Raw genomic sequence first — 18960 nt, forward strand, 5'->3', positions numbered from 1 at the left:
CCACACAAAATCTCCCATTGGTAATTTGATTGGAAATGTGTTAAATCAGAAGAACAGACATTCTTTTTAATATTGAGTCAGCCCATCAAGAAGCATTGAAAGTTTTCCCACTTACTCAATTCTTTTATATTTCTTTTTAAGCCTTTATAGTCTTATTCATATAGGTCCTGCATATTTCTTGATAAGGTATTCTTTTTTCTTTTATAATTTTAGCTTTTCGTTATGAATGGATTTTTCTTCCATTATCTTTCTAGTATTACTGGACTACAGGATAAATATTAATGTATGTATATTTACTTTTTACCTGATTATTTAGCAGATTATAATTAATTATAAGTGTTTATGGTTAATTATAAAAGTTTATAATCATGGTGTCTTTAAATAATGATAATTGTTCTCTTTCCAATAATTGCATCTAATTTTTATTTGGTGTCTTACAGCATTGATCGTAACTTCTAATATTAAATAATAATGATAATAGTGAGCATCCTGTCTTAATATCAATTTCAAGAAGAATTCCTCTTACATAACATTTTTTAAAGTGTGTTATGTGGAATCTAATAAAATAAACTTGGGAAATGCTACAAATGAAAATTCTCTCTCCCAGGCATTCTTAATTCATATTAACATACTAATATGAGATCTGCAATAAAGAGATGAGTTCAACTGAGTTTAACCCAGTATTTCTAAAATGTATTTGACTACGAAACTATGGAAGTATTTTTCTCTCATTTAGAATTTTACATCAGTTATGACAGTCAAAATTATATTAATTTGATCTTCTTTCTTTTTTTAGAAAAATAATTTTCATACTTTCTTGTCTTTTCCATTTGATCTCTCTTTTGCCATATGGACTATGATTTGGGTTTGCTTTTAATTTTTTTCAATAATTTAGAAGCTCATCACCCTTCTTTTTATTTCTACAAGTGGTTACACTTAAAGTTTCCAAGACATTTCTACCCATATCTTATGCTTAGCAAAGTCAAAGACATGACCATACAATTTTCTAATCAACTTCAAAACAAAATGGTATCTTTGAATAACCCCATCAAAGGAAATTTAATCCATTTTTACTTTCTTCCAACCTTTCTTCAGTATTGGTAAAAATAATTTAACATTTTTTATTCAAGTTACTGTCAGTAAATATTTTATATTGCATGACTTCTCTTTTGTGAATTATGTGATCTGTTCAGCAACATAATTCTTTTACAATACATTCCTGAGCAGTTCTATGGTTATCTGGTTTCTGTGTCCATAACTATTATCTTTTTATACCATAAATTTCTCATTTTTTACTTTTTAAGTTTTAACATCTTAAGATCCACCACCTTTTATCCCATTTATCCTTTTAGGGTTCATAGTGTAGGTTATCTACATTTCAAGAAGTGCTTAATTCTGTTTCCTATAGTGTCAGTTTTACTCCTCACTACCTTCAATGGACAAATTAGTACTATTAATTCATTTCTGGCTCCCCTACAACCCCTTTTAATCTAACCCAGCACTCTTTTCCTTCCTTACTTTTATCTCATAATGGCTACCTGTCCTTTTCCACAGTATTTTCTATTTCAGTTGAAGATGAGAAACACTTTTCTGACATTGACATTGAGATGATGTTTCAGTTTTCTTGTTAGACAATTTTGTTCACTGTCGAAGCTACTTATTTTTCATGATTACTCATCTAGGAATGAAAATCAATCTACTTAAACCCAATATTTGTGAACACTGAGCATATGTAATGTGTTCTTAAACCTGTTCAATATGTACTAGGCTGTAAATGTTCTGGCCTACAGCTGGAGGGCAGAATGACATGTCCTAGTTCAATATCGGCCTCTAACAGGAATGCTACTGATGTAGTTTTCTGCACTGATAGGATCTTCCCTTCTTTCATTGCCTATTCTCCTGGAGGCAAAATAGAGAACATAAAAAGTCATCATCTTTGGTATGTTCTTCTTTAGGGGCTTTTTCTTTCTTCCAACCCAACCCCCATAGTCCTTACTTGCTAGATGTGTGTTCCAGAATTCGGTCCACCACTGCTCAGTCTTCTAACATCCAATTTCATTGTTTTCTGAGAGTTGAGATTTTTATACAGATATAGAAGGGATGCTCTGCTTGTTTGAAATGGTTCTATTTGGCAGAGCGATAGCCAAACAGTTTTTAGGCAAAAAATGAACTGTCTCCTTACTTTCTTTGAAGAAGCCAACAATTTGGTTTTGTTGCCAACAGCAAATAATATATTGGCTAATAATTGTGATTTACAGCGACATGGGTAATGTTAGTCATAACATGTCTTCCAAGTTTCTGGCTATGGACTAACTGTAGGTCTTGGAGTGTGGTATTATCCTTCTCCCTCCTTCTCCCTCCTGATCCTTCTCCCTCCTCGCCAATCTCTTATCTTTTAGCGTAGTTGAAGATTGGAACTTCTTCCCAGAAATCTAGCATTTTCTTAAGTCCTTTCCGGTTTTAAGATTTTTATCATTCTACATATTTTTCCTGTGAATCTCGGCTGAATTTCTCATTTAATAAAATCCAAGTTAGTGTGAACAAATAACATGTTTCCCTATTTTGCATACATACAGAAATTCAAACATGTATTCTCTGGCAGCCTTTAGCATTTGTAAGTGCTCTCTCACCAAGAAAATCCTTTAACAGAAAACCAAGTGTCCTGGGGAAGAAGAGTGGCAGGAAACTTGTTATATTTGTGTCACTGTCTTCAAAGGGTGATTAAGTGTATGTCTCCAAAGATGTGGTGTTATCATCTTTGAGTATCACTTGAATTCAAGTCAATATTTATTGAGACCCCATGATGTATCAGGCACCTTACTAGAAAGTCAACATACAGAGATGCATAAGACATGATCTTTTGCAGTGGGTAAGTTAAGATCTTTCTTCTACTGCTAGCATTGTCATGTGTAAGGCTGATGGGTTGAGTCTTTGGAATTTGTGAAGATCTTTCCAGGTTGTTTAAAAAATATTTTGATTCTCACAAATGTATTTTTTTTTCTGTTTCTTAGAATTATGTTCTTTATGGCTACCAGGAAATCGTTTGATTCTGGAATTAGATTGCATTATTCCACTGGGGTAATAGGATTGATAAGGTAGGAGTGCCTTTGAAGAATAACGCTAAACAACCCAAACACTAAGGCTGTATCTTCAGTACAGCTCTTAAGGCATTCTGTACGTACCCTCTGCTGCTTATTAGAAATCCCAAAGCCCTGCTGCCTTAAGAAAGAGGCCCATCCCCATCCTCATCATAAGATGCAAGACGTAGCTAAACATCTCATCTTCTCACTTGAGTATTATATACTCTCAGGCCAGGATACTTTCCAACTCAAGCGTAAGATAACATTACATTCTGATCTTCGTGTGTGTGTGTGTGTGTGTGTGAGACAGAGAGAGAGAGAGGGAGAGAGAGAGAGATGTGTTTTGTTTTGTTTTGTTTTTTGAGACAGAAATTTCGCTGTTGTCACCCAGGCTGGAATACAATGGCACAATATTCTGATCTTTTGAGAGAAAAGTTTCACACAACTAGCCTTTGAAATACACATTCCTTTAAGTACCACGAAAACGCTGCCCCATATAATAATATTTCTAAGAAGCACACGTGTACCTCTCACGATGATTTTTTCTTGTTACCACCAATAAAAATTAGAGCTGTATTGTTTTTGTTGTGGGGTTTGTTTTTGTTTTTGTTTTTTGGTGACTACTGTGACCCTCAAAAAATCAATCTGACTTTCTCAATCTTGATTTGCAACATGAAGGATACCAAACAAAGAGAAGGGTTCAATGAGGGAAAGCTCAACTACCTACCCTAAATATTTAGTATAGCAATGCTGAGCTTTTGGTAAAGGCTCAAAATTCTCATGCTTTCCCACTAAATGAAAAGGGGAGCTTTGCTACTAGTAAACCATATTCAAGAAATAAGTCTCATTAATGCTTTGCTTCTTTCCTATGAATTATTGCTCTGTAATGGATGTTTGACAGGTTACTAGCAAAGCTCTGTTCAATGAGCACAGAGACCCATCAGATCTGTATTAACACCTCCAACCACTGGAATTTCATTAAGTAAGTTTCTCTACCCCTCTACTTCAGAACACAGATGAGAAGAATGACATTGGATCTAAAGTTCTGGCACAAAGAATGATGTCTGCCTTTGTGTGATGATTTCAAATTCAGGGTAATAATTCCAACTATCTTTCCCTGGCCATGATAGAAAGCTCAAGAAATCTTGGTTCCTTGTCTCTTTTCTTCTATCCAGTTAGTCTTTCTAATTACACACTCAACACAATGTTCTGCTGAGCAAGACACCTGCTGTAGCCACTATCACCCCTGGCATAACCAGATATTTAAAGGTACCTAAAGGAGTTTAGCCATATTTTGCCAAGATCCCAAGTTCCATGGCATAAGAATCCATCCACTTCTCTACTGCCTATAGAAAAGGACAGCTCAGTGTTTCTGAAAGAATTGTTCTCAAACAGGAAAGCATTTGAGGTAACATGTCAACAAGGTGGCCTGGTAATTGGTGTTCCTTTCAGAACCAGATGAAGGAAATGGCCAGCTCAGACATTCTCCTCTCCCCAGTGTCCTACGGGAACAAGATTTACCCAGACACAGCTGACCATGAGAAGTCATTAGGGATCTACAGCCTGTCTAAGAACAAGACCAATGATGGGGTCATTTTGCAACATGCCCCCATTTGATTATCAGAGGAGAGATACTCTATTAACAAAAGAATTTGCACTGGCATTTTCAGGGACACATAAAGTAATTGCCACTTGAACATTTTTCCAGGCTTTCAAAGAAATGTAAGAATAGCCTGAAGCTAAATTATGTTCATGTCTTTAGTGAGTCATTATATTACTGACAATAAAGTGTATTATTTCTTTATTTTCAGATGCCCTCACATATTTTTTAAAGTAGAAAGGAGACATTATGGTCACCATTCTTAAGAGACTTCACTAAAAGATACGAATTTAATATCTCAGTTACTTAAAAATAGCTGTTGCTCACCCACTATGTGCCAGGCTGTATACCAGGCACCAATATGAAAAGGTAAGTATTCTCTGCTCTCCCTAAGCACAGTCTAGTGGAGGAGACAGCCAGAATGCAGCCACAGCCAGAATGGGGAGCAGTTAATGAACAAGTAGGCAGCAAGTAGGGAGGGGATTATATGAGAGACAGTACAGATGGACTGAGGGTGAGTTGTACATCCCTGGTATTTTGGGCAATTGCAAATAGTCTAATGAGCAAAACACAAGGAGAAGAAGTGACAGCAAGCATGGCTGAAAATGTAGGTTGGTGTCAAACTGTAAAAAGCCTTGAATACTGTGCTAAATGGTTTGATCCGTGAATCAGGTAGAGGACTTGACTCAGGTCTCTTGACTCAAAGGTCGTTTTTTCTCTGCTAGATTGCACTTGTCCTTCCAAATGCTAGAGAACACCACACTGAATCTGATCAAAGATCTCTCCATGGAAATATGTAAGTTGCCTATAAGAAGCAATTGATAGGTTCTCTTCTTATCATCTCCATCTCACAGATAAGGAAACTGAAGCATAAAGAACTTGAGTAACTTGTCCAAGGTCACACAGCTAGTTAGGTGATCCCAGACAATGTGGCTGCAGAGTCACTAGCCCTAACTACAACACTTAGCCTCTCTTTATCTCGAGGTCTTTATGCATTTGTCTGCATTCTACTGATGTTGGTATTGGTGAGTAAAGATTCCCTTCCAGAATAGGTTTGATAAATTGCCAAGTCTGAAACTGAAAAATTAATATCTATGATAACAGAGGTTTTGGGGTCAAGGAGTAAAAGGAATTCATCCCATCATATCTCCAAATACTTTTTTCTTTACCAATTTATTGGAATTTGAGACCAGATATCTGGAACCAAGCAGCCTCACCCTGTTAAGGGAAAGAAAAGAAAAGAAAAGAAAAGAAAAGAAAAGAAAAGAAAAGAGAAGAGAAGAGAAGAGAAGAGAAGAGAACAGAACAGAACTAAAAGTATCCGCAAAAATATTAAAGAATTTGACTGAGGCCTCTGAGATGCTCCAAATGTTGCAATTGTGCTTTACTATCCAAGTTAATAGCTGTAGATCTAAGAGAGTTATGATGTACCTGGTAAATATTGGTTGTTTCGTTTTAAGTTTTCATGGAGAAAATGGAAAATACATTGGAATGTAGGGTGAAGTCAAAGCAGGACAGACAGGTCCTGCAAGTGTTTCTTTAGATGCATTGATATTCATAACATCCTAACAGGCCTTAAGGCTGTCTTCTTACCAAAGGGATAAGATACCATTTTCCTTGGAAACACAAATAATAAATGTACTCTCACAACATCACTTGAACGTTGTGGTTTTACAAATATACTATGTTTTAAACAGCTATAGCCCTCAGATCCCTTACTAGACATCAATATTTGTTGGAATTTCAACATCAAAGATTTATTGTTAGGGAGGAGGAGGAGGAGTTACTCCAAAGGCTAGAACTAGTGCATATACCGTACTACCAATCGCATGCATTATTGCTTCTAATCTTCATAATTTTGAGTACTATCTTTATTGTCACCATTTAATGAAGATGCTAGGGTTCAGGGGCCTTAAGTGACTTGCCCAAAGTTATACAGCTTGGTAGAAACAGAATTTGCCACGGAACTTGCATGTTAAGTCAAAGAATTTGCTAGTTCCATACAATTAAAACTTGGAAGGAAAAAGTAGAGCCTTATGAATCGAGTCCTGAGCAAGAAGGATGAACAATCTGAAGATGAAGTACTCCGTAAAGGAAAGATCTGGGTTTGAATTCTAACCTTGCCTCCGTTCATCTGTGTGATCTTGGGAAAATCTGTTAACTCTTTAAACTGTTGGATATTTATAAAATGGGACTGGTGCTATTTGGCCTGATATCTTACAGAGGAAGATTTAGTCAGGCGAGGCACACATAGGGTCTCTCTGACCTGGAAAGCCCTGTATAAAGACATGGTACCATTCTTAGTGTCAGCATTGAAACATCCCTCGTGTCCTGACACCTCATATCAATACCCAGAAACCCTAGGCTCTTCCTTCAATCCCATACTCCTTCCTCAGCTGCCAAGCAGCTTGGTTAAGAAAAGCCTTGTTCTTGGGGAGTACGCCCATAAAAGTATCTCTGTTTCCTTGCAGTTTCACATTAAGTGAAATTGGAGTGCCCTTCACAAAGAATATATATTTCGAAAGCCCTCCCACTGGCTGCTGGGCAAAGCAATTGTCAGTCAACAAACCAGGTAGATCAAGTCTCTGCCCTTGGAGTTTTTGTATTCTGAGAATGACTAGCAACTTTCTCTCATCCTAGAGCAAACAGGGCTTTCAGAGGGCAGGTCCTGGGGCAGTGTGTAGCCAAGATAGAACTGATTGGCTTTTGTGTCCAAAGTCATGGGTATCAGGAGAGCTGCCATTTATCAACTACCTCTTTGATACTTGGTGTATAGGACAGGCATGTTAACTATATTATTTCTAAACCACATGATAAGTCTGTGAAGTATTTTCATCCCAGGTTTACAAAGGAAGAAAAGAGGCTCTGTGAGACATGCCAAAAAGAACGTGCTCTACACAACCAGCTGGTTACAATGTGAGACTTTGTCCAGCACTACCCCTTCTTTCTTGGCAATCATCAGAGTCACTCAAGGCTTGGAGGACTGTGCTAGCAAAAAAGAAATCTTGTATTTTCTAAAACTCACATCCACACTTTGGAGGGGACAAGACTGAGATCAACCCCAGTTCCTACTGTTTTCTTTATGACAGTTTATCAGAGCATTTTTTTCCTTATATTCATTCAGTCCTGAGTTTCTATTTAGTTGTGATAATCGATACATTTTTTGAATTTTTGATACCTTGGGGTACAAATTTGGAATCTATGGAGGATAAGGGAGTAACAAAATGTTATGGAAATTGAAATATACAAATTATTTTCTCTCTCTACAGATTTATAATCACTTTATCTGGGATATCACGTAGGTTATGTGGTTACTGTAGTACTCATTTAATAATCAGATTTTATTTAGAGAACTATAAAAGGTACAACGTAAGGGGGAAATATATTTTAGATGATTTTTTTTTTCAATTTCCAATTTTGAAGAAAGATGTGTTTTTTAAAACTTTTAAAGAATTTCTCCTACATTTCACTCCCTTTAAGGCAAATTGATAGCTGTGAAAATGGCACCTTGGAAACATTTCTGTCATAATCACAGGAGAGAGTGAGAATTATTAATATTCTTAGCCATATAGCATCATAAAGTAGATCACAGCTGTTTCTTTCAGAAAATGGCATTTGTTTTTCTATCAGACGTATTGTCTGTCTCACAATCTAACCGCTTCCACATCTGGAATATCTTAACTGAAAATGTCCACAGCATTACACAGCCTGGCTCAGGGAGAGAAAAGAACTAGGGCCTGCATCGAATTCCGTCTCTCACTCAGCTGATCTGCATTCCTCCTACAGCATTTCCTTATGCTTAAGAAGAGCTCCTAGATTTGGGAACTGCATGAGCCTCTGTAACCTTCTGACAAGGGTGAGAAGCTCAGAACTGCATTTCTGTGCATTTTTCCCTTGTCTTTCCTGCTTTGGAGGAGAAGCCCTGCAAGAGCTTCCTGCCAAGGGACCCTGCTTTCTCAGCAGCCGGATCCGGAGAGCCAGAAATCCATCTTCAGCTCCTTTGAACTTGGCGGTTGTTAATCATGCTGTGGTTGTGCTGTGGTTGTGCTGTGGTTGTCCTTTAAGAGCAAAGGCTTCACAGAGAGCAAATCAGCTGCCTGTGGGGAGGGTTTCAGCTTCTCGTTGTGGGCAGATCATCTGCTAACAGCTTACTGAGGGAGAGTTGAGGACATGTGGCTGAAACACTGTCAGAGCTGCTGTGAACACAGTCCAAGTGAGCAATTTTATGACCCAAACCAGGCAGACACTAAGTGCTTTCTAGTGGTGAAAAAGGAGCAGAGAGAAAAAGAGAGAACAAAGACCAAGTGGTGGAAACCCAAACAAAAAATATATATTTATTTCAGCAGCTACATATTTTTCTGTTTGGAAGATTGGTATCTCCTACTTAACCAGAAACTACAACACATAAGATCAAATAAGATTAAATGTCCGGTTTGCTAAATAGCAGAGCAAAGAAACTAAGGTCAGGAATTCAGACTCTTACATCTGAGGAAAGAGAGAGGCAAAGAGAAGATATTGGAAATGCCAATATCCATTCAATGAAATAAAAAGAGACTACTGTAGGCATCCTCAGAAGCTCGCCTTGTGTCCAGTGCCGTGGGAACCACAAAAGGCGCTCAGCTTTGCAGCTTCACTCAGAACTGGGGGAATGCTCCATAGAGTCGAGGGCACGTTATTCTAAAGTGCTCCATTTGTTTACTTTGGCAAGTGGAAGATGACTTTGCTAAGCGATACTCTGCTGGGGCTCAGGGCCAGCACTGCTGGAGTAGGAAAAGGGAGCCTTCCTGGGGCAAGGCTTCTCAGTCTTCCTGCCGTCAGCATTGCAGCCAGAGCAGCCCTGAGATGTCAACAGAAGGATGATGAACTGTGTCAGCAGTGTTAGCAAATGGCTGAAGTAGAACGGAGCTGCCCAGGATGCTGCCCCTGTCACTGGGGAATCTGAGGGAGGCTGAAAGATATTGTAAAAGGGATTGAAGGGTTGGGCTGGCTGGAGGAATGGCGCCATCGGCATCCATGCCACAATACTCCAGGACGGCCCTGCCTTTGTCAGGGCAGCCATCAGAGGCGGTTTTCCCTCTAACCAGGATGGGCATCGCTCCTTGGGCTTGCCAGTCTCACCTCTCCTCATGCCATTGCATGTCCAAGGCATGTCCTCAGGGGATGGTGCTGATCCACGGTGGCACACCCAAGTGGGGAGAAGACCCTGAACCTCATCCTCTCAGAGATCTGCTACAGTCAGCCACTGCACTGAGGTGCATGCTCTGAGCAGCAGTTGCTGGTGTGGGAGGCTTCCTTGTGGAGTGGGTCTCAGCCACAGCCTGAGGGTCCTCTCTTGGGGATACTGCCAGTTAATTGGGTCATCTTCAGTCTCCACTCAAACTTAGGCCTGTAGGTCCATCAATGACTACATCAGCCTCAAGGACCGAACAGGTGGGAGGAAGGACTAGTGTGAGTGAGGGAAGCAGCTGAGCTGAGGAGTGCTGGCACCTGTGCAAAGCCAGCAATGAGGGGAACCTCCCAGGGGGAACCCTGCACTTGGGTAGACCTGAGGGAGCAACCAGAAGGAAAGGGGTTGACCCTGTAGTTGATTAAGGTTCAGAGAAAGAAAAACAAAAACAGAAAATGATCATAGTTTCAGATGCTCCCAATGAGCCTGTGACCTCCCCAAAATCCTATAACCAAGCACATGGGTGGAGCTGGCCTCACTTTCCCATTCTCCCACTTGTAACTTTTGATTCCACATCATGGCTAAGGTCCTCGGCAAACTGGATTAAACCTTGGATTTAAAAATAAAATAAAATGAAAAACAGTTGGGGACAGGAGAAAGTGATTTCCAAGAACCTACACCTCTCTACCCTGAAATGGACGGAATATTGTGCTCCCCTCAAAATTCACATGTTGAAATTCTAACCCCCAATATAATGGAGCCTTTGGGAGGCTTCATGGATGAGATTAGTGTGCTTACAAAAGGGGTCCCAGGGCTCTCTCACTTCTTCCCACCATGTGAGGTTATAACAGGAAGTCAGCAGTGTGTAACCCAGAAAAGAGCCCTAACCAGAACCTGACCATGCTGGCAACCTGATCTCAGACGCCCAGCCTCCAGAACTGTGAGAAATTAAGTTATGTGGTTTATAAGCCACCCAGTCTAAAGCACTTTATTATAGCAGCCTGAACTGATTAAGACACTCCTGAGAACCGTTCCCTCGGGGAAGGTCTTGATTAGCTTTCACCTAGCCCAGTTTGCAAACACACTGGATTGTCCTGACCATGGCAATCTTCACGTAGCAGCCTGGCAGACAGAGGAGGGGTGATGCCAGCAGGAGCAATCTTCCCGAGGAGGCAGTTCCTACTAGCTAAGTTTCTTGTCCTGCTTTTGCTCACTGAAGGTCCAAGCCTATCCCCTGACCTGTATTCATTTTCCTCCTAATCCCCTGGCTGACGGAGTCAGGCTTTGGAGAATTCCTTTGAGAGTCTCAGTTGGCCTTATGGATCCCAAAACACACCTGCTCTCCTAGAAGCCCCTTCTCTATTGATGTCCAGATTCTGAGCAGGCCGACAGTGCATGCATGAGAACCTTTCATAAAATAGGACTACTTTTTACTCCCTTTGCTTTTTCTTTGCGTTATTTCCCTTCTTCACTCCCTTTCCTTTTACCTTACCATACACATTTGTCACGTCCTTGCCTGGAAAGCCTAATGTCACCTCCCTGCCTTTTCACAGCCTACAGGATTGAGTCCAAACTTGCCAGCTTGGCCTTTCATGGAATGCAGGTTTAGTACAGGGCTGCTAAACACAGTTTCAGAATGAACCATTCTCCTGGCCTTTTATCATTGCCAGTATTTCTCTTTTATTTTATTTTATTTTATTTTATTTTATTTTAGGAGAGTTGATATTTGATAAGAATTGATGGACTGCTTTTCATGGAAACTTGAGAATTCATATTTTTACTCAAAATCTTTTCACTTTTTTGCTTAGAGCCTGTTAAAGACTGAGGTCCTCTCTCTGTCCCTTCTACTCCCAGCCAAACCCAGTAGACACATGTGAGCAAGTTGTCACCTGACCCGAAGCTCCAGCCCCTGGAACGAACTGAAACAAAATGTATCCTTGCATTTTCCAGCAAGGAATTGCTTTGCCTACAAAAATACTCTGTTCTTTAATACGCAGATCAATTATTAACAGTAGGCTGTACCTTTCACCAGGTTGTAAAAGGATGGCTGCATAGAGCCACAGCATTCTCCTTGTCAGTGTAGGAAATGCAGAGGAGGATGTTACCTCCGGCACTTGCCTCTCAGACACCTAACAAAGATGAGGAAGGCTGCAGCCTGAAGCGTGGGTGAGGTGTCCAACCGCCCAAAGGCGACAGGTGAGATACTCAGGTCCCCTTCCTCTTTTCACTGGGAGTTCTGATTCTCTCCTTTCAATCTTTCTCATCGCGATTGGGAATGGCAGGGGTGGGGTGTGTTTGGGGTATCAATGGTGGTAAAAAGGGTCTTATGGGTAGGGCCATGTTGAATAAGAGATGAGCACGGAGACAGCGTGTTAACTTAAAAGGCCAACACCGAAGCTCATTTGAGACCGTAGGAGCTCCAGGAAGACAGTGCTGTTCAGGCGTGGGATCGAAGATCAGGAGGGTGGCTCAGTAACACACTGGCCCAGTCACATGACAGACCAGTCTTTGCAGTGAACTGGGAGACAAGGAGGCTGCGTTGGCATGGAGCTGAGAACGTCTCTAGATCACACTGGAAGGCAGAGAGAGGCCAGACAGGGAACTCTGAAGAGCTGCCACAGCCTGTGCCAGGGTGACATCAGGGTGAGTTGAGATGATTTTTTTTTTTTAACAAACTTCATTTTTTGCAGCAGTCTTAGGCTTACAGAAAAATTGAACAGAAAGTACAGACAGTTCCCATATACCCGTTTTCCCCCACAGAGTTTCTTCTATTAATAACATCTTATGTTTGTGTGGTATGTTTATCATGATGAACCAATGTTGATATACCATTATTAACTAACAAGTCCAGAGTTTACATTAGGGTTTACTTTTTGGGTCGTACGGTTCTATGAGTTTTAACAAATGTATGACATGTATCTATCATTACAGTATCATACAGAATAGTTTCACTTCCCTAAAACATAACCCTCCCTTCCTTCCTGCAAATCCCTGACAACTGCTGATCTTTTTACTGTCTCTATACTTGTGCCTTTTCCGAAATGTCATATAGTTGGAATCATGCAGAATGGAGTCTTTTCTGACTGCTTCTTTCATTTAATATACTTTTAAGGTTCCTCCATGTCTTTCCAGGGCTTGGTGGCTTCTCTCCATTTTAGCACTGAGTAATAATCCATTGTATGGATGTACTGTAGTCTGTGTATCCATTTGGGCAGACTTTCCAGCAAGATAGAAGGCAGAAACAATGGAAAGGGTGGATGAAGGGAAAACTGCAAGGAACACAGGACAAGATAGAAGCAAGAGGAGGCAGGTTTTGGAGAAGTGGAAAAACAAGCTAGAGAGACGCGCACAGAGGCCTAACCTGGGGTAAGGCAGGGCCTTGTAACCAATGCTCAGTGAGAGAGGCAGCCCCTCACTGACCTGCACCAGGCCTTTCCTGATTTTATAGACAGAGTGTCATGAGGTCATGAGGGCGGGAACCATGTCACCTTCATCCTGAGAGCCCAGCACTTTGTAGGCATCTAATAAATATTTATTACACCAATGAAACCTTCAAAGTCTCTTCTAAAGAAGCAAGTTTTCCCAGACACCAGAAGACAAATGGCCTAGCAGTCCCTGATCCAGTCATCTCGGGTAGGTGTGAGCTGGTTTCTTATTTGAACCCTCCATGCCACAGGGCAGCATCAAGCTTGCCTGACACACACCTCGTGAGCCAGGAATGCGCCACTTTGCCACCAACTCCACCTGGCTTGGGAGATGCTCCATGGACAGAACCAGAGCCATGCTGCAGGGAAGCAGAAAAACAAAGGAGATGCATGCCAACCTAACATGCCAGGTAAAAAAAACGCATTCTTGCCTTAGAGGAAGAATCCAGCTCTCCATGCCTTCATCTTTCACCCTAATCACAAGGCATCAGAATTAGCCCACCTGACCTCTATGGAACAAGAAGAGCAAGCAGGGTGACTTGGGTGCTAAGAAATCACTGTGAGAGGAAGATGAGGCATCTGTGCCCTCCAGATGTTCACCTTTGGCAGGAGAGAACATCTGTGCAACAATAGCAGTAGCTCCCATTCACTGATGTGAGAACCCGGCCTGAGCGGTGCAGCTAGCAATCTGGATGGTAGAGGGTAGCTCTCCAGAGGGTCTGACAATTCACCTAAAGATTGCAGGACCAACAGGAACCTGCTAGTCAGAATTTACTAGCTCAGTGGTGCCCTCCAAGCAAGAGAACTTATCAGCCAGACCTGTGTCTTGGTGCAACATCACTGCTTAAAATCAAGTCCTCCCAAGGCATGGTGTCCATTTTACTTTCTCTGGATGACATGAAGAGAGAGAATGAACCCAGTAAGATGGTAGAATGCTTTGCTTTGGATCTGTTCATATCCTACCCGTGTTTGTGCTCACATGAGTTACACAGTCAGTACAAGGGTAGAGAGCTCTTGAGAATTTCTTGCCTAAGGGAAAGAACTGGGGGGCTGCTTTGCTCAAAGGCATTTTTCAATGTGGGGCTTATCTAGAGACATACATCTTGCTCCTTCTCCCCACTGCTGTTGCATAACTAGGGGAGTTGAGGGTCACTGTGGACAGACACAGATGGTAGAGATGGGGGCAGTGGTGGGGCAAGGAATAGCTGCCTTGCCACTTCGAAGTCTCCTAAATGACATCTCTGAAGAAGAAGGACATGTCCATGGTGAGAAGAGCCCCATGGTGATTCTGTTGCTCCTAATGTGCCAGGCTCAGACTCTTCAAACCACAAGAAGTGGCCCAACGAGTTCTACGTAACTACAAATGCAAGCAGGAAAAAACCACACTCAAATCTCAGCACAGCATCAGCCTTGGAGACAGCCGGCCTTTACTAATGCAACAGCATCTGGCTCCTTCTGCTGTACCTGGATGTCTTCAGGGCAGTTCTTGTACACAGAGGCCCCACATAGAAGCAGAGCTCCTACCATTAAGCTCTCCATATCCAAAAGTTTCTATATGAAAGATACAGCATCTGTGTCTCACAAGAATCTGTTTTCTGAGGGCATCTGCTATTTGAGAGCTAACCAAAACAGAATTCCCACCTTATCTTCTTGCTCATTTACACTCATTTCATGCATGGAAGGGACTGGTCCTGAATATTCAGGGCAATGTCCAGCATTTGGTAGTAGTGGAGAGAAAGAGAAGAGAAAATTCTAGACTGTGTTCCTCTGTCTGGGAATGTGACTCTCACCTCCCAAATCCTTTCCTCCTCCTGTTCACACTTTTTCCCCTGACTTGCCAGAACGTTTTTAGGCTTAGGTCCTTTTATCTTACCCTACATGCTTTCTTTCTACCCACCCTGGTGGGTGCTTCTCAGCCATAGATATTGGAGCACATTTAAATATGCTGGAGCCCTTAGAGAATTAAGAGGTGAGGAGAGAGGAGGGCACAGAGCTGAGGATGGCATGCAGAGGTTGCCACTAACTCATTCACAAGGAGCCCTGAATTTCCAGGGACATTAAAAAACAGATGCTCATGACAGAGCATAGAATCATGCCCTAATTGTAATGTTGAACTGTGTGTCGTTCATTCACTCATGTATTCTCTCGACATTGGGACTGAGCACCAATTATATAACAGAGTAGGACTTGACAATACAAAGATGAATGAAACACAGTCCTTGTCCCCAAGAAGTATGTGGGCATGACAGGCACATGGACCAATGATGCTCATGTCAAACATGATGAACTCCATGGTCCTGAGGGACATTTGAACCATGGGCCTGCATGAGAGGGCCTGGAACCCTAATGGGCTGATCTAGGAAGAATTCCTCTGGACTTGATGCCTGAACTTGAAGATAGAGACGGAAGGAGAAGGGCTCTGGGTAGCATGTTCCTGGCAGAAGAAGCCCACTGCAAGAGCAAAGGCACTGAGGAAGCCTCATGGTCACTGGAAAACTGGGATTCAACTAGCTGAAATCTTAACGGTGCAGCCCAGGGGGAAGTGAGACCCGGGGTCGGGGGCAGAGCCAAGTCTCTGCATCCAAACTTTTCTATATGAAAGATACAGTGTCTGTGTCTCACAAGAATCTGTTTTCTTGGGGTGTCTGTTATTTGAGTGATAACCAGAACAGAATTTCTAAGGATAGACTTTGAGACCAGGTAACAAGGCTGAGGCTAAGAAGAACTATGGAAGGTCTGTCGGCAGGAGAGATGTATGATTCAATATGCATTGGCAGAAGGAAAGTTCTGGTTGAAATGTGCAGAGCAGTTTGGAGGGGACAAGAGAGATGACATGGAGAACAGTTAGGACGCTATTACAATAAAATAGGCTAGAAATGATGTTCCTGAGAAGTCTCTTTCTCCCTGCACACCTGGCCACCTCAGACTTCCTGTTCAAGGGGAAGGCAGGCCAGGGAGAGAGGCTTCCTGAAAATAATGCATCTGTTAATTGGATCATTTCTGTGTGGTCAGTGTCTCTAGGGGCTTTGTTTTGGTCATCGTAGAGTAAAATCCCCATTATGTAAATACTTCCTCCTGATAAAAGCTCACTGTGTGTCTGGAACCCTACCAGCTTCCTTACAGTATTTGCTCATCACCAGGTTCAAGGACCCAGCTGTGTGGCTCTTCCCCAGAGCCTCTGTTGGAAAGAAGATTCGTCTTTGGTTATAAGTAGATACACAGTGGTCAAGATGCTCTAGCACAGTGCAGCAGAACACGATGGGCTCACTAGGGAAAGATCATTGACCCCTACAGAGTACACTTATTCTTTTCTGATTATGATAGGACTATGTTCAAATTAAAAATTATTTCAAAGAAAAAGCAACTGATGGTTTAGGCCAAAGCAGCACTACTTCTTCTTCTTTTTTTTTTTTTTTAATGAGGCAAAGTCTCGTTCTGTCACCCAGACTAGAGTGCAGTGGCACAATCTCACAATCTCGGCTAACTGCAACTTCTGCCTCCCCTGTTCTAGCGATTCTCCTGCCTCAGCCTCCCGAGTAGCTAGGATTACAGGCACCTGCCACTATGCCCAGCTAATTTTTGTAGCTTTAGTAGAGACAGTGTTTTGCCATGTTGGCCAGGCTGGTCTTGAATTCTTGACCTCAAGCGATCCACTCGCATCAGCCTTCCAAAGTGCTGGGATTACAGGCGTGAGCCACCATACCTAGCCAGAATGAGTTTTGGTAATGTAGTTAAGAGGGCACATTCTGGAGCAAACTGCCTGCCAAGTGTTAGCTGTGGGGCATTGGGGAAGAACTTAATCTCTTTGTGCCTCGGTTTCCACATGTAAAATGGGATAATTATATTGTCCCCCTGTACTAGTTTGCTGGGGCTGCCGTAACAAAGTACCACAACTGGGTGGCTGAAACAACAGAAATGCGTTGTCTCACAGTACTGGAAGCCAGAAATCTGAAAGCATGGTGTCCGTTAGCCTGGTTGGATCTCTTCTGGGACTGTGAGGAAGAATCTGTGCCATGCCTGTCTCCTGGCTTCTGGTGCTGTGCTGCTCATCCTTAGTGTTACCTGGCTTGCAGAAGCACCGTCTACCTCTGTCTTCATCGTCATGTGGTGCTGCCCCTGCGTGCGTGTATCTATGTCCAAATTTCCCCTTTTTATAAGAACACCAATCATATTGCATTAGGGCTCACCCTCATAATCTTATCTCAACTAATTATATCTGCAATGACCCTACTTCCAAAAAACATCACATTCTGAGGTCCTGGGTGTTGGGACTTCAACATATGAATTTGGGGTGGGAGGGCACAATTCAACCCAAACATTACCTAATAAAGTTTTCAATAATAAGTAAATGAGTCAACTCCTGGAAAGCATTTAAAACAGTGTCTCACATTCAGAACGCTCTCAGTAAATGTTAGATTATGCTGGGTGTAAATAAAAAGCTCCTAGGATAGCGGACGGCATTGCGATTCTACCGGTTTGTATTAGTGTGCACTTGCCAGTTATTTACATCTTGTGTCTTTTTTGGTTGGTCAGGGCTTAAGCCATACCAGGAAAATATTTTGAATAATACTCCTGGCTAAAAGGTGCAAGATGAGAAGGAGTAGATACTGTGGGTTCTGATTTTTCTTCCCTGTTCTCCAAGCTGTGTACACAGAACCATGCAAGTTGCCCCAACCGGGGAAAAACAACTGCCATTTCTTTTAAAGGGGGAACCAATGAAGGTCTTGTCCTGATGAGCCCACAAAAGCAAACTTCTCCATGTCTGTCGCTCACTCAGTGGGCTGAAGCAGAGCCTCCATGCTGAGCTTTGGAGACAAAGCTTGTTAGAGAATGTGCAACCTGGACTGATCCCAGGCTGCCCAAGGAGCAGCTGATGAGTGCAAAAGTGTTTGCTCACCTTAGAATCGGTCCTTTAAAAAATAAATAAGGTATGTTGATCTTTTATGTGAAGATTAAACGAATCAGATGGCCCAAAATGAATTCCAGGTAAAGAGGAATAAAATATCAGAAGGCAAGCTGCTGAAATTAGCAAGAGCTGAGCTCGAAGAGCCTGACTTTCCAGGCATGGCTAGTTTCTTCCTAGCAAGTTCCTGACGGAGCTGGGTGGCTGCCCCAGGTGACTGCAGGAGCAGGAGATTAAGGAGACAGCACCTGCCTGACAAAAAAGGTTGCTGACACAATAAGCCAAAGTCAAATTGAGCTGCCAAGGGAAAATGATTGGGGATATACAGTAACAGTTGAGGGAGAGACCAGAAGGATTTGTGTCCACAGAGGTTTTGATAGGGCTGACTTTGCTGCTGACCGACTCACCTCAGAAGCATGGACTCCCTGACCTCCAAAGCCAAGGCAATGGAGCTCTCTCCCTCTTGCCCCTTGAATTCCTGCGTCTCATTTCACTGGGTAGACAGGGAGGCTCCTGGGCTCCAGCAGGAAAACCCTGCACTGGGAAGCAGGATGTCTACTCTGATCCTGCTACCCCAAAGCTGTGTGGCTTTAGACAAGTGGTTTGACCTTTCTGGGCTCAGTTTCTTTGATTTTCACCATTATTTGAAGGGCTTGGGGTCATGAGAATCATGAACTCTTCACACTGAGAGGAACCTTTTGTAGATAAGGAACCTAAGGCTGAAGAGGTCAGGGGCCTGCACCCAGCCATAGAGCTAAATGAGGGGCAAGGAACCTAGAACTCTG

The 18960-nt window shown here is 42.1% G+C and overlaps 1 protein-coding gene across 1 annotated transcript in view; it reads left to right on the plus strand.

Moving 5' to 3' along the window:
* The window catches only part of PRLR (prolactin receptor), a 186931-nt gene that overhangs the window by 23089 nt on the left and 144882 nt on the right, over positions 1-18960 (plus strand). Inside the window, exon 2 of the mRNA XM_011969112.1 lies at positions 11880-12043. The gene's annotated coding sequence lies outside the window, so the exon portion shown is untranslated. The remainder of the gene's footprint in view (positions 1-11879; positions 12044-18960) is intronic.

Source organism: Mandrillus leucophaeus, unplaced genomic scaffold (genome assembly GCF_000951045.1).
Source record: "Mandrillus leucophaeus isolate KB7577 unplaced genomic scaffold, Mleu.le_1.0 Scaffold873, whole genome shotgun sequence".
NCBI lineage: Eukaryota > Metazoa > Chordata > Mammalia > Primates > Cercopithecidae > Mandrillus > Mandrillus leucophaeus.